Source organism: Rhinolophus ferrumequinum, chromosome 2, assembly GCF_004115265.2.
Source record: "Rhinolophus ferrumequinum isolate MPI-CBG mRhiFer1 chromosome 2, mRhiFer1_v1.p, whole genome shotgun sequence".
NCBI lineage: Eukaryota > Metazoa > Chordata > Mammalia > Chiroptera > Rhinolophidae > Rhinolophus > Rhinolophus ferrumequinum.
Genome location: NC_046285.1, coordinates 2,926,856 through 2,943,897, shown reverse-complemented (window position 1 = coordinate 2,943,897; position 17,042 = coordinate 2,926,856). Strand labels below are relative to the sequence as shown.

General features: G+C 38.5%; 1 protein-coding gene across 3 annotated transcripts in view; it reads left to right on the top strand.

Moving 5' to 3' along the window:
* SLC9A9 (solute carrier family 9 member A9) overlaps window positions 1–17,042 on the top strand; it is a 530,083-nt gene that overhangs the window by 139,686 nt on the left and 373,355 nt on the right. The window lies entirely within an intron of this gene.

Here is a 17,042-nt window from a genome sequence, read left to right as displayed (position 1 = left end):
AAGGCTACATGTTGCATTTGATTGATATGACTAGTGAGTCTCTTTTAATCTGTATATTCCCCCTCCATCTTCTTTTTTTTTTTTTTTTTTTTGTCTTTTACTTGTTGAAGAAAAAAGGTAGTTTATCTCGTGGTTGAATTGAATATGGTTCTTTATTTGTGCCTCTACCCCCTGTATCTCTTGTAAACTGATGGTTAAATCTAAAGACTTAATACAGGTCCATCTTTGTTGGGACGAATGCCTTGTAGGTGGCGTTGCGAGTCCCCATAGCAGCAGGAAGCACATAGTGACCAGTGAGCCAGCTGTCAGGCTGACCCGCCTCACTATTGAATTACTGCTCCAACAGAGACCACCAGGACACACCTGCACTTGACAAGATGCGTTTATTACATGCCGCCATGTGAAAGAATGCTCTCAGAGGGTGTCAGAAAGGACTTACTATAGGACTTGGGCTTATGTTTGGTGATTTTAAGGAGGGTGTAAGGAATTGAGTCTTCGTTCTAGATCAGATGCTGTCCGGAAGCAGAAGTAACTGGGCATTTGAATAAACCTTACCTAGAAGGAAGGAATACTGGATTGAGCCTAAAACTACAACTGGTGAAGAAGCAACGGCCACTTATATAACCAGGATAGGGGAGGTTGGTCAGTTTTATGCTTCGGGCAGTGTTCGTTATTTGTGTTTAGACATGATTATGCAGTAGTCTTGTTTTGGTCTTCATCCAGGTCACAGAATGACCTTGTCTGATGTATTGTGAAATTGTTTATGTTCAGTGGAAGAACACCAAGGGCCGGCTGATTGTATGAGGCCAGCTCCCCGATGTCAGAGGCTGCTTGTCTCTTTCTCAGCAGTATCAATGCCGTATGGTGGCTTGTTACAAATGTGGGATCTCAGGCTCAACCCCAGGCCTACGGAATCAGATTCTAGAATTTAGCAACATCTTCAAGTGATTCATATGCACATTAAATTTGAGAAGCTCTATATTTTAGAGTTCCTCATTTTAGCTAATGGCTTTGGTTCCCCTCGACGGTTACTGCTTACTTTAGTATTTATTAGGGCTTACAAATGAGTGGTATGCTAACTCTACCTTTTGTATTTATTAGCTGGTACTCTCCTATAAAGAAGCAATATCATATTTTCCATATCAACTATTTGAGTTGATATCATTTAAACAAAACAGCAGGATAAATGATTGATTCATTCTGTTTATTTACTAATTTCCAAAATTATAAGTTGTTTGCCTAGTATCCTCAATATAGGGGAAGGTTGGTCAGTTTTATGCTTCGGGCAGGGTTCGTTATTTGCGAACCAAGAAAATAGATTTTTTAAGTATCATATCAACAAATTGGTTTTATAACATAGTTGATATGTTTCAGTCTACTGCTTTCATTCTTTTTGATGATCAATATACATATCCCATCTTTGACAACTGGGAGCCCCTTCACGTTTCTCCTGTATACTCTTGCCATGACCCCAGTGGTCTTTCATAGGTTTCTTGTTTTGGGGTAGGGGTAGATGTTCCAACCTTATCTTGTTTATTTCTTCTACCCTGACTTGGATCCAGCCATTTTGTCAAGAAGCCTTGGTTCTTTCTAAGAGGGAATTTTATTTACAGACCAAAATTTGGGCATTAGGGGTTTTCATTACTACTGCATCAGTAATTGTTTCTATATATTTTTATTTGTTTTAAAGGAGAAATAATATCGTAAATTCATATTAATATTTTTGGTTCAAATTTACTTAACTGCCTTGAATTTTTATTTGTATTTTAATTTTTCTTCTGCCTACTTTTCATCTCCCTATTACATTAATATAATTTCTTACTTGCTTAAAATACATATTTTAAAAATTATAATATACATATTATTTCTAAAAATATGATTATTGAAAACTGTTTAAGAGTTCACTGTGGTTCTTTTTACCTTTTGGATATATGCTACTAGGGATAATAAGTTAAAAATTGCTCTGTTTTAAGAGCCTTGAAATAATTTCTGTGTTGCTGAGTCACAAGTCAATATACAATAGCGTTCATTTATTTCATTTTGCTTTTAATTTTTGTTTTAAAATTAAATTAAATATCTACAAAATTCCAAAATAAAAACCATAGAATAGAACAAGAAAAAAATCTAGCTTCTATCCCTTCCCCTCTACCCTAATTTTCCAAACATTTTGATTGGTTTTTACTTCACTCTTCTACTTTTAAATCTAAGAAAATACACAAACATGCACACACTCTATTAGGTTGGTGTAAAAGTAATTGCGGTTTAAAAGGTTAAAAATAATAGCAAAAACCTCAATTACTTTTGCACCAACCTAATATATGCTACTTCTTTGCTTTACTCTTTTTTAATTTACAGTATTTTGGGCCATACTCCATAACAGTACATAAAGATTTTTCTCATTCTCTTCTTTAGCTGCAGAGTACCCAGTTTATTCAACCAGTCATCTGTTGATGGATATTTGGGTTCTTTATTATCCTTTGCAATTAGTATGAATGGTATTGCAGTTAATAACCTTGAAATTAATAGCTTTTCACATTTTGCCAATTTTTCTTTGGAATAGATTTCTAGAAACAGTTTAAAAGGTAAATGCATTTCTAATTCTCCTAGATGCCAAATTCCTATCCATAAAGTTTGTACTATTTTGCATTCACACTAGCAATGTGTGACAGCACTTGTTCTCTGTAGGCTTGCTAATGCGGAATTTTGTCACAATTTTGGATTTTTACTCGTATCAGAGGAGAGGATTTATATCACCCTATGTTTTTACTTAGTACTTCTCATGATGAATAAGGTTGAACGTTTGTATGTTTAGGGGACATACTTTTTTTCTGAAAACCAACTGTTTATAAATACCCTGTCTCAGTGAGGTTGTTGGTCTTTCACTTTTCAAGTTTTAGAAGCCCTTAGTATATTAGGGATATTAACCCTTTGGAATATAAGTTACAAAAATTTTTTCCAGTTTTATCTGTTTTATTTGGCTCATAGTGTGGAGGAAGAAAAATATTTTTAATGTCTGATGTTGACCCATTTCCTGAAAGAGGATGAAATGAAAGTAGGTCGCAGATTTGGAATCTGTGGTACTGCTTAGAAGATCAGAGCCCAGAGGGTATATATGGGTAGGCTGTTCCGCTCCAGAGCTGAGGGTGACGAGGCCACTCAGTCATTACCAGATGAGCTCATGCTCCACTCTCACAGCCCAGGGAAATGCTGCAGCTCCTTTGAACTCAGGATAAAATATTTTCAACCCATCAGTGACTTTTAGTTAGTTAGGGGTGTTCTCTGTCACGTATGGGCATTTTGCTTCCCATGGCCAGGTCTCCTTGCAGGTCACCTTTGCACTGATCTGCAAGTTGAAAGCAGTGCACCCAGGTTCCCTGGTGCCGACGCCAAAGGCCACGTTGGTTGTATTCTTCTCAGTGCTGCAGCCAGCTCCAAGCACAACTGTGTTCAAGCTTTGTTCCTTCTTTAGCTGGTTTTATCCCTGAGGTTATGTTTACATGGCATAAAAACTGATTAAAATAGAAAAAAAAAAATCAAACTCGGTAAGAGGGTTATGTATCTACATTGTGTCAAACAATTGAGCTGACTGAATTTTTTTAATTCAGAATTGACTCAGCCGAAGAGAAGCCTGGAAACCATGTCCACATTCCCAGTCTGGCATGGACCAGCTGTGCAACTTTGGGCACCACTCAGCCTGGCTAGGCTTCATGGGTCCTTGCAGGTGGAAGATAATGTGATCTCAACTCTTCCAACCTTCATTTTACATATAAAGAAACTGCCTTTTCAACCCAAAGCCTCCCATCCAGACATTCTGGGGTTTTATCCCCACTCAGCAAATGTTAGAGATGATCTTACACAGCAGAGCCACACACCAACAGGAATACTTACGCTTCATTTACTGGGAGCTAATTGCTGTACTAAAACATGCTGAACCTACTCTCTGCTAAATTGGTACAATTTAAGATCTTCAACAACCTTGAAACACCTAGCTAATCTTATCCCACAATTATTCATTTATTGCCTAAATTATTGTGACTCACTAATTTATAAAACACAACCCATGCTCTCGAGGTCTGCTTTTTCTTTGCCTTCTTTAAATCAATTCTTTCCCATTTAGCCTTAGCTAAATCTTGGCTAGGTGTTCTTAACTCTTCGTATTTTTCTTTTATAGATACACTTTAGACTTAACTCTAATGCTTCCTGCATGTCGCAGACTCTCCTCAGCCAATTTTCAGTTTACCTCCAGTTAGGATGGTTTGACTATCACTTGATTGATTTAATATCCTCCTTTCCTCGCTGATGAAGATCTCACTCATGATGTAAAAGTCATCCACAGCTAAAGGCGGAGCCCCCAAAGAAACCGTGCATGGCAGATGGCAGACAGGAAGAGAGAAGACAGGGCTTGATCAGAGAGCCAGCTCCTCATCAGGTTATGTTTAGACAAGGGAAGGTAGAAGGATGGAGAAGGGGAGAGAAGAGATCAACAAAGTGGCAAAAGAGTAGAAAGTCCAGAAACTGGAAACAAATGCTTTCTTAGTTAATATCCCTCATTTTACAAATCCCAACGGCCATACGGGATCCTCTGACCTCATGCAATGCCCATCTCGGACGTGGGTCCCAGTTTGATACATTTAGAGCAAGATAGTGATTTTTATTAATAGGTCTGAAATGTCTCTTTCTACGGGGTAGGTGAGGTAAAGAGAGAGGTCTTTCGGGTGTGGAAAGACACTGGGGAACCCCAGAGTGTACACTGCTCCTGGAACACACGCCCTGTTGGTGCCTACGGGGCATGTGCAACTATGGCTCCTCCCTCCTCACCTTCCTCAGGTCGTTGCTCAAATGTCACCTTGAAGAGACCTTCCCTAACCATCCAAAATTGCACCTTTCCTCCCCCCACACAGTCACCCCCAAATCGCGGTGCTTCCCATCCCCTTTTCTCACCTTACATTTCTGTAGAGTACTAATCGCTATCTCATTTAAACTTTCTAGTAACCACATTAAGAAGGTAAAAAGAAATGGGTAGGAGTCATTTTAACAGTGTTATTTTAGTTAATTCAATATTAAATAAATATTATCATTTCAAAATGTGATCAACATAAAATTATCAATGAGGTACTTTACTTTTCTTCATATTATCTTTGAAATCTAGGGTGTATTTTATTCTTCCAGCCCACCCGTTTGGCCTGGCCACATTTCAAGTAGCCACAAATGACTTGTAGCCACTACATTGGACAGGGCAAATCTCCAGTAAGCCCTGTTTGAGGTGACTCAAATCACGATAACCTGGATTAATTTTCTTGAGAGAAAATAGGACAAGTCTATGAAGTAGTAATTATTTTCTAGTCTTAAGTACTGGACTAATACTTCCGTATTTCGAAATAGTGCAGCTGCATTTGAGTTTTAATGCAGCTGCGTCATATAAAACGAAGACATTTTAGTCCACATAGGAAACAGGGAAATTAATGAAGTGAGAAAATGCACAACCCACATGTGCTTGCATGAGTGGCTTCCTGGAGACTTTGGAAGAAATGTCAATTCTGTAAATACCACGGTGAGTTTATAGCATCTTCTGGGTGATTAATATTTAATGTAATGTGCTGAGTTCTTCCTTTTCCTGAAGGAAGCTACTTTTTTGGACATCTTCCAACCTTAAAAAAACCACACTACATATTATTAGTGCTTCTGCAAGTCTGCAGTGCATGGGTTGGCACTCTCTGGAAACAGGAAGAAAGAAATACTGGTTGCGTAGCCAAGAAGAGAGGCATATATTTTTGTTTTGGTTGAATATATCTTTTTCAGGGACAAAAACCAGTATCACCACTAAGCTCTGTGTTGTGAGTTCCACCCTCATCTTGAGTCCCTGTCCATTCCAGGGCCGTGAGACTCCTTATCACCGAGGGTGATGGGGACACTAAAGTGCTTCACATTTCATAGTCAAGAGGAGATCCCCTCTCACACTCCACACTTTGCTCTAGCAGTTTCTTCCACAAACTTATTAATTCATTAATTTAACATGTATTTATTGAAAAGATACTGTTCTAGATACTAGAAATATAAGAGTGAAAGGTAGGGGGGAAAACATAAAAATTAGAAAAAGTTCCTCCCTCATGGGGACAAAGAAACAGGAAGTAAATAAATAGTAGATCAATAACACTTAGTGCTCTACAGAAATGTAAGGTGAGAAAAGGGGATGGGAAGCACCGCGATTTGGGGGTGACTGTGTGGGGGGAGGAAAGGTGCAATTTTGGATGGTTAGGGAAGGTCTCTTCAAGGTGACATTTGAGCAACGACCTGAGGAAGGTGAGGAGGGAGGAGCCATAGTTGCACATGCCCCGTAGGCACCAACAGGGCGTGTGTTCCAGGAGCAGTGTACACTCTGGGGTTCCCCAGTGTCTTTCCACACCCGAAAGACCTCTCTCTTTACCTCACCTACCCCGTAGAAAGAGACATTTCAGACCTATTAATAAAAATCACTATCTTGCTCTAAATGTATCAAACTGGGACCCACGTCCGAGACGGGCATTGCATGAGGTCAGAGGATCCCGTATGGCCGTTGGGATTTGTAAAATGAGGGATATTAACTAAGAAAGCATTTGTTTCCAGTTTCTGGACTTTCTACTCTTTTGCCACTTTGTTGATCTCTTCTCTCCCCTTCTCCATCCTTCTACCTTCCCTTGTCTAAACATAACCTGATGAGGAGCTGGCTCTTTGATCAAGCCCTGTCTTCTCTCTTCCTGTCCGCCATCTGCCATGCACGGTTTCTTTGGGGGCTCGGCCTTTAGCTGTGGATGACTTTTACATCATGAGTGAGATCTTCATCAGTGAGGAAAGGAGGATATTAAATCAATCAAGTAATAGTCAAACCATCCTAACTGGAGGTAAACTGAAAATTGGCTGAGGAGAGTCTGCGACATGCAGGAAGCATTAGAGTTAAGTCTAAAGTGTATCTATAAAAGAAAAATACGAAGAGTTAAGAACACCTAGCCAAGATTTAGCTAAGGCTAAATGGGAAAGAATTGATTTAAAGTGTACAATGTGATTATGTGATACCCATATATATTGCAAAATGATTACTACAACAAGGTTAGTTAACACCTCTATCTCCTCACATAATTGCCTATTTCTTAATGTGTAAAACCATGTAGATTTAAGGTCTGCTTTCTTATTCACTTTCAAGTGCATGATGCAGTATCATTAGCTGTATTCACCCTGCCGTACTTAGATCCCCAGCACTTACTCCTCTTACAGCTTGTGCCCTTTGACTGACATCTCCTGGTTTCCCCCCTCCCAGGCCCTGGCAACCACCATTCTGCTCGTTATTTTTATGACTTATACTTTCCTAAATTTCACACAAAAATATGCTCCTTAATGTAAATACCACAACAATTTAAAACTGAGAAGCATAGATACAAAGCACTGTATAGATTATGACATTTGGTGAAATATAGGCACTTTTTAAAATAAGATTGAACTGTGTAAAATTTTCTCAAGTCCCTTTTTCCAGTCCTATTTTTCTCCTCCAACACATAATAACCCAGGAACTAACTTACACTCAGGCTTCAGAGGCAGAGCAAAGAGAAATGAGAGTAAATATCTATATGATTCAAATACCATGTATGTGCCATTCAAAAGTATAAATACTGCAACCTCTGACTTGAGAAAAGCAGATTAAATAAACTCCTGTCCAACTGTCTCAATTTTATTCTTTTCCATAGTAGAACATAATAACAAGTTCTTAAGGCCTGACAATCTTAGAGTTAATGCCCATTACTCTTTTGTTTTATGTAGCTTGTCAGAAATCCAAGAAACTTGACATTTATATTATGTTTGCCCTGTTTCAAAGGATGTGGATGTGTTTAATGTCCCTAAATTGGGTAGACTCAATGTCAGAAATAAATATTTATCTAAAAGTGGTAAATAGTAATTTTGTGTAGTTAGTTAGGGAAATACAGTCCGCAATTCTTTTCATTAAGTTTAGTTTAAAAATCGAGTTGACGTAAATTATTAGTTCAATTCCTCAATTAAACAAGTCAAATATACATAGTGCTTCATAGGATCCATTTCTTCATCATCATAAATATTAAATAATATTTAATAAGTAGATCTGATAAAGCAATTACAGATGTCTCAAAATACAAAAGGCATGTTGAGGTTTGCAAAGGGCATATCAAATATTTATTGAATAAATAGTCATTGAATATTGCTTAGGAAGACTGTCCATAGTGTGGGATAGGTCTGTGTTTAAATCCCTGTTATTTCTGACCCACTTAGCCTCAGTTTCTCCATCTCTAAAATGAAAACAGTAAGACTTGAAGTTTCTTTATAAGGACATAATATATTTTTCTTTTTTAATTGTTATATTCTTATTGTTATCTTTATGCTGTAGTAAGATGAAGCTGTTATTTTACCATCAACAAGTGAGACAAGCACACTTTTGCTTGCTTTCCTGGTAACAGCAACGTATTTCCTGAGTTTATACACTTGCTTCATGGAATGCTTTCTTGACCAACGCATTCATTTGTGAGTTGCTTGGTTTAAGTTGGGAATGTTATATATGTAATGTGGTAATTTTGTTTTGAATAAAACACAAATACACTTTTATATTTATTTTCATAGGTGGAAGATAGTAATTTGTTAAAGCAAATCTCAGATATTGCCATTTTACCTCTATGTATTTTTGTATACATCTCTATAATTATGGTGATTGTTCTTACATAACCATGAAGCCATTATCAAGCCTGCAAAAATTTCCATAATCCATTGGTATCATCTAATACCCATTCCACATTCAAATTTCTCTGATTTTTGCCATTTTTCTTTAATCAGAACCCAACTAAGGTTCACATGTGACTTTTAGTTGTTATATCTCTGCATTCTCATTTAGCCCAGGGAAGAGCTTCCTCCTCGTCTTTTCATTTTGTACTATCGACTTGTTGAGGAACTTTGGTCAATTCTACATTTGTCTGTTAGCTTACTTGTGGTGCCATTTACTTGTCCCTATATCCTCATATTTCTATAAGTGAAAGTTAGCTCTAAAAGTCTTATTTAGGTTCAGGGTCACCTGTTTTTGCAAAAATACTGCATAGGGGATGATGCTGCTTCATATCAGAAGTTACACATGCTCTGGGTATTAACTTTCAGTGATGCTAAGTCTGGTCACTTGGTTCAGGTTGTTGACAGCCTGATTCCTCCTTCTGAATCTCCCCCATGAAATTTCAGGTAATAGTTTCATCCATTGATGCTTATTGTCTGAACCTATTAGTTTCATTAAGATTGACAAAATGGAACAGATCATGCCAAAAAAAAAAAGAAAGAAAGAAAGAAACTGGACCGTTCTCTTATACCATATACAAAAATAAACTCAAAGTGGATTAAAGACTTCAGTGTAAGACCTGAAAGCATACAATTCCTAGTAGAAAACAGGCAATAAAATTTGACATCAGTCTTAGTAATATCTTTTTGGATATGTCCCCATAAGCAAGGGAAACAAAAGCCAAAATAAATAAATAGGACTTCATCAAATTAAAAAGCTTCTGCCCAGCAAAGGAACCCATCAGCTAAATGAAAAGACGACCTACTGAATGGGAGAAGATATTCGCAAGTGATATATTCTATAACGGGTTCTTATCCAAAATATATGAGGAACTTATACAATAGAAAAACAAACAACAACAACAAAAAAAAATCTGACCAAACAATGGACAGAAGACCTGAAGACACATTTCTCCAAAGAGGACATGCAGGTGGCCCATAGACATGTGAAAAGATGCTCAACATTGCTAATCATCAAGGAAATGCAAATCAAAACCACAATGAGATGCCACCTCACACCTGTCAGAATGGCTATCATCAATAAATCAACAAACAACATGTGTTGGTGAGGATGTGGAGAAAAGGGACCCCTTATGAACTGTTGGTGGGAATGTAAATTGGTGCAGCCACTATGGAAAACAGTATGGAGGTTCCTCAAAAAAACTGAAAAATAGCACTACCATATGACCCAGTGATTCCACTGCTGAGTATTTATCTGAAGAAATCCAAAACACTAATTCGAAAAGATGTATGTAATCATATGTTTATTGCAGCACTCTTTACAATAGCCACGATATGGAAGCAACCTAAGTGTCCATCAATAGACAATTGGATAAAGAAGATGTATATATTACTCAGCAATAAAGAAGAATGAAATCTTGCCACTTGCAACAACATGGATGGACCTAGATGGTATTAAACTAAGTGAAATAAGTCAGACAGAGAAAGATAAATACCACATGATTTCATTTATATTTGGAATTTTAAAAAATCAAAACAAATGAACAAACAAAACAAAAACAAACTCATAGAAACAAAGATCAAACTGATGGTTGACAGAAGGGAGTGGGGTGGAAGATGGATGAAAGAAGTGAAGGGGAATAGAGTCAATAATAGTGTGATAAATGGACATGGTGACAGATGGTTGCTGGACTTAGAGTGGGGATCACATCAAAAGATAATGTAAATGTCGAATCACTATATTGTACACCTGAAACTAATATAATACTGTATGCCAACTATACTTTGATTAAAAAAATAGTATTACTTTGATATCGCCCCCAGACTTTTTTCTTCAAATAATTTAGGACAAAAATAAAGCATAAAACAAAAGACATCTCTTAAAAAAAATTGATAAAATGGTGATTCTTTTCCAATTTTCTTGTTTCGTCCAAATTACTAGCTAGAATTATTCTTGCAACAAAACCGTCCTATATTATTATTGTAAACCACTACTTATGTCATCTAAATGGAATGTGCAAACCTTATCTGGATCGTTGATCAAAGAAAGCACCTATAAACAAATTTCTGTTTTAAACATATGGTGTTAAACATACCCCAGTACCATCATCATACCTAACATATTCACAGTAACTTTTGTGGTAGGCAAACTAATGGTCCTCCAAGGGTGTCAGGTTCTAATATCCAGAACCTGTGAATATGTTACCTATTGCAATATGGGCTTTGCAGATGTGATTAAAGTAAGGACCTTGCAGTGTGGATATTAGCCTGGATTATCTGGGTGGGCCAAAACTTATCACATGGGTCCCTGAAAGCTATTGAACCTTTCCTGGCTGTGATCAGGGAAAGATGTGACAACAAAAGAAAGAAACAGAGAGATACAATTTTGCTGACTTTGACAATGGTGGAAAGGGACGATCAACCAAGTAATGTGGGTAGTAACGATCAAGCCAGAAAGGACAAGGAAACTGATTCTCTCCTAGGGTCTCCAGAAAGGAATACAGCCCTGCTGACACCTTGATTTTATCTCAGAGAGACTCGTATCACACTTGACCTACAAAACTATAAGGTAATACATTTGTGTTGTTTTTAGGCCAAGTTTGTGTTAATTTGTTACAGCAACAATAGAAAACTAATATAATTTTTAAATGTTATCAAATATATAATTAGAATTAAATTTTCCAAAATGTCATAAAATTTTATAGCTGCTCTGTTCAACCAAGCCACACAATGTCTGCACATTGATTTTGGATGATACAAGGACTGATTTAAAATAATAAACTTGTGGGATATTTTTGCAAAAAGAGACTTTGAGTCATTTAATCTAACACCTTTATTTTACAAAAGAGCAGACTAAAGTTTAGAGGTGAATGACTCGTTCCTGAGACAGTCATCAGTATATATATATATGTTCACTCAAAAATTCATGATGGTGAGCAGTGGCTTCTGGGAAAGTGATGACCTTAGCTTGGTCTCCTTGCCCTTTGTCACCCACTGTACTCTCTGATTTTGCTAGAATCAGTGCTGGTGAAGCCGTGAGCTCTGCGTGGTCCCCACAGAGCTAAGACATACTGAGCTTCCCTACCACGAGTAGCATGAGTACCTCGATACCAGCTTCAGAGTTGTTTTTAGACACAGACTGGAAAGCTATTAGGTTGTAGGTTGGGGCAAAAGTAATTGAGTTTTTTGCAATTTTAGCCTTTTAAACCGCAATTACTTTTGCACCAACCTAATACGAGTCTTCAGAAAAGGTTTGGGTTGTAGAAGTGTGTGGGTCTCGGTGATGGGAAAGGGGGAGTAGGTTGAGCTGCCTGACGCTGCATGAGTGAACGTGGCCCTTGACTGCTGGCAAAGGGGGCCTCCTCAGGTGCCTGGAGGGTAGCTCGCCTGCAGCTCCACCACTGGCTTACTTTCTGCCACGTATAGTACTGCAGTCCTGGAGGGCAGGCTGACAGTCTTAAGTCTCAATAAGCCAAGAAAGAAAAATAAAAACACAGTAAGACTTTCCAGGGGCTTGAGAGAAGAAAATAGGCCAGAACATATAGAACATAGACACAGAATAAATTCCTAAAGTAGTCAGAAGACAATTTGAACAACTTCATGAGTAATCTTAGGAGGATCAGGGAAGATAAAATTCATGATTTTCCAAGTAAACAATTGAGCAGATAAACTAAAGAAGAGGATGATGCCGTCAAGACCTGCCCTCCACAACAGATAAACACGTGGCCCATAATGTCCATGGTGCCAAGCCCCAGTCACCCTGCGTTAGCCAAACGCTGAGGTCAGGCTTACGGAAAGACAGCAGTGGTCATCCACCAGCCCCGGGATTCGAAGGGAAATGGAATGACAAAGATGTTCGGCTCCTTACCCCCAGATCTTTTGAGTTGCCCTGATATTATCCGCATGAATACAGATCCTAGAGTCTAGCCGGCTGTGTGTGCCTGGTGTAGAAAGGAGCTGAGCAATAATTTCTCCATGGAAATGCAAGTGAGCCAAAAAAGTGGACTTGCACATTTTCTTCTAACTTGCCTTTTCACTGCTGTGTGTAGCTGCCTTTGCTGGCGGCTGCTGCACCCATCCACCTCCCTGGCCTTCATCCCGTTGGCAGCAGTCCCAAACAGGCTTCCTTTCCCCTGGGGAGTTCTCATGGCCTTTATTGGTATTGTTCTTTTTGTTAGTTTCAATTCCTTTTTTCTCCCAGTACTTTTTCTATCATTTATTTTGGGGAGGAAGCCAGCGGCCTACGCTGGCTCATCATCTTAGGGATGGGAAGATGCTACGATACAAGTACTAACACCACTTTTCCCCACTTTAATATAGAAAGTTAATGAAATTCCCATGAAAACCTAAAACTTCAAAAAAAAATGGAAGTGGATAAAATTATTTTAAAGTTTATAAAGTAGAGTACAAGCGTGAGGGGATCTGCCTAATCAGATATAAGGATATACTATTAAACCATTATAATCAAAACAATATGATATTGGCCCAGGACTAGAGAGACCAGAGGATCTAGAAACAGAGCCCTGTGTAAATGAGAATCTGACAGAGGTGCTTTTTCGATTCAGCGGGAAAAGGATGGTTTATTTAACAAATGGTACTTGCACAATTGACTGGCTATCCATTTAGAAGATGATAAATTGCACAGTTATCTAACCAGCTACAAAAATATATTTAGAAGAATTAAAATATAAATGAAAAAAAGGTAAAGTAAGTCTGGCAAAAAAAATCTGTAAATCTATATTTACAAATTAAAGCTATGGAAATTCTTCTTAACAAAAAATAGAAAAACAGAATCTATAAATAAAGAACAGATATAGTTAGCGACATAAAAAAATAACATTTTTAAATGAGAAGATACCGTAAACAAAATCAATGAACAGACAGCGTTTTAGGGGAAAAGCGTTTAAATATACAGGACAGTGTATTACTATCTCTCCAACATACAAAGAACACTTTGAAATGACTCTCTGGCAACAAGGAACAGAAAAATGGGCAAAGACTATGAAGAGGCAATTCATCGAAGAACAAATCCACTACAAATGTGAAAAGTTGTTTAAACTCAGCAGAAGTCATGGAAATGTAAAGTAAATTAACAGCAGAGCACTTTACCCCTAGCAGTTTGGCAACGATTACAACAGCAGTAATAGTCATTGCTGGCAGGGAAGCGGGGGAAAGTGGACTCTTACACGTTTTAGTGGAAATTTAAATCATTAACAGACTTTTGGAAAGCAATTTGGCAACAGCTATTAGAATTTAAAATACATGGCCCCTTTTGACCCTGCCATCTGACTCCTGGGAGGCTGCCCCGCACAAGTGAAAACACTGGTTCTTGAGGATATGTGGGCCCTGATGTTTATTGCAACATTTTTAAGTGAAGGGGGAAAAAAAGAAGCAAAGTCAGTTCTATCAATAAGGGGATTGTTGGATAGATTGTAGGACATCTATACATATCAGGCAGGCATTAAAGAGGATAAATAGTTCTCTTCCAGCTGACTTGAGAGTTTCCCAGAATGCATTGCTATGTAATGCAAGATGGAGAAAAGGATAAAATACGATTCAAAAATTTTAAAACGGTGTACACCCTCACGTATTTATGTATAAATAGGTAAAGCCCATCCGTGTGTGTGTGTGTGTGTGTGTGTGTGTGTGTGTGTGTGTGTAGCATGACTCATGGGGTATAACCATAGATTAAATGTTTTTTGTTTTTTCTCCCACTGCTTCTTTAAAAGTGTTCAGTGGGGCTACTCCTTTTCCACCTGCTGGAATAAAACAGTGGTCTTTAAGTTGAAAATTTGAGTCTCAGGTCAGCATGAAACGTGTCCAATCGCATGCAATGTTACAGGTTTTCAATTTAAGACTTTCTCTATCTCCCTTAGCCTTCTGCCTTTGGGAGAACAGGTGTGATAGGTATCTTCTCTCTCACGTGACTCATCTACCCCTTGCTAGATGTGGTTTCTGCCTACTACAAGGTGGGGGAGGAGGTGAAGTAAGGAAATATTTTATTTGGTTGGTAATAAGAGACCATCAGAGTGGCTAGACAGCCACAGCCAGTTAGATGTCTCAGGTGAGAGTCAAACAGTATTTCACTGTTTCTCCCAAAGTCCAGGTATCACATCTTAAGCTGTCTGATAGTGCAGGCAAAGTCCCTTCCCATAGGTTTGAGCTGGGGGTCAGACACCCCGACCCTCATGTGGGAGGGTGGGATTTACAACTCACCAGTAACAAAAGAACGCCCTTCACGGATGTTAACCTCCAGGCTGAGGTCTGCAGAGCCTTCCGCATTCCTAATGTAGGTGAGCGGTTTAAGGGAATCCTGTAGCTGGTTTTGGTAAGTACTTTAAACCTGTGCATCTCACTGCAGACAGTGTTATTTTGTCTTTGTTCCTCAGTTTATACTTTTGTTTTAACACATGTTACAAATGTGTGTATATGATCATTATACAGAGAATTTTAGTATAATGAGATTTTGATGGGACATGTTAACCTCAGCCTAAAAACATCCACTCTTCACTCTCTCTAATTCGCCACGTTTACTCAGACATGTAAATATTTCACTCAGTTCTAATATTCACCAGGTCTCTGGACCAACACCATCAGCCTCGACTGGACACTTATTAGAATTGCAGTTTTGGACCCATACTCCAGACCTGCTGTATCAGAATCTCTTGTGGAAAAGTCCCTAGATTGTAAACCTGGAAGGAGGGAAGGTGTGAGTTTCAGAGAGGAAGTATGAGGAAAAGAGAGACATGCCAAAAAGAAAAAGGGGAAGAAAAGACTATTTAAACAAGTAAACAAAGTATGTAGAATGCGATGACACTTATGCATTTATATGGAAGCACATCTATGTATGTAAAAAAAAAAGGTTTAAAATTTGATAGAAGTGAGAAAATTAACCAATTTTTTATATCATTAGTAAAACACTATGAAGTGTAATGAGATGATCTTAAAGAAAAATCTTCAAACTCAATATGATACTGTGCATGCCATGAAGTAAAAAAAAAAAAAAAAAATGTCAGTGACTTCATGTATGACATGTAAGTCATGTGTTTTGACTTCTCAGGCAGCTACCGTGTGCTAAGAACCCCAAATGCTTGATGATGCCCTGAGTCCTGGCTGTTGGCTTTCAGAAGGAGACTACTGGCTCATGTTAACTGAATTTAGAAAATTCACTCTGGCATTATGCTGTCTGGAGCCTAAATTAAATGCATGGATGATAATTCATTTATTGAAATTAGAAGCCAAGAGGAATATAGATACAAAGCAAAGTCTCTGCTTTGCTAATGTTGAGTTCAACCAGCCGCTACTTGACAAGCGTCATAGCACCATGCCTTTTATTATTGGGAGTTGGGAGATCTGAGGTCTGTTTTGGGTCCTGCTACTAACTCACAGGGTCAACTCGGTGGCCACTTCACCTTTCTAGGCTTAGTTTTCTCATCTATTCCTCGAGGAATTAGATAATTGCTGAGGTCACTTCCTGCTCTATGTCACTTTCCACTTCCTGTTCTCTAAGATGAGCATATACAAAACCCAGCTGGAGAGCTTATTAAAATGCAGATTGTTTGGCTCCATCTCCAGAAATCCTGATTCAGCAGATCTGGGGTGGGGTCCAAAACTGCAATTCCAACAAGTGTCCAGTTGTTAATGGTGCTGGTCCAGAGACCTGGTGAATATAAGAATTGACGAGTGAAATATTTGCATTTCTAAGTAAACAATGAATTATAGAGAGTGAAGTAGGCTCAGTGCTGATGTTTTTAGGCTGAGGTAAATATCAGTTCATGCACTTGTAGGTCATGTATGTAATTTGAAGAATGGCTGTTTTACATTTTATCTTGTAATAAAGATAAATTTCCCCCACCATATGTGTTCCTTCCTCAGAGACTATGAACTGCAAAAGTCCTAGTTCCCAGGACACTGCAGAAGAGCAGAAAGTGTTGTAGGAAATCTCTGAGACCTCCACCTTTGGGAGTAGTGATGTCCTTCCTGAGGTGCCACCAGCCTAGCTGTCTCTGGGCACTCTCCATAATCCATCTTGGGGGACAGAGCCAGGAATGCAGTTTCCAGGCTCTCGGCCTCATGTGGAAAGCTGCTGGCTCAGGTAGCAAATGGCCATCAACTGTGATTGGATGGCCATCAGCTGTGGCTAGTTGGCCATCAGCTGTAACCAGTGAGCCACTGGGCACGAATATAACTGCCGTGGCTACGCCAGCAGAAAACGGGGGCTAGCAAGAAGATGGTGGCTGAGCTAGCAAAAGCAGATTGCAGTTAGCACA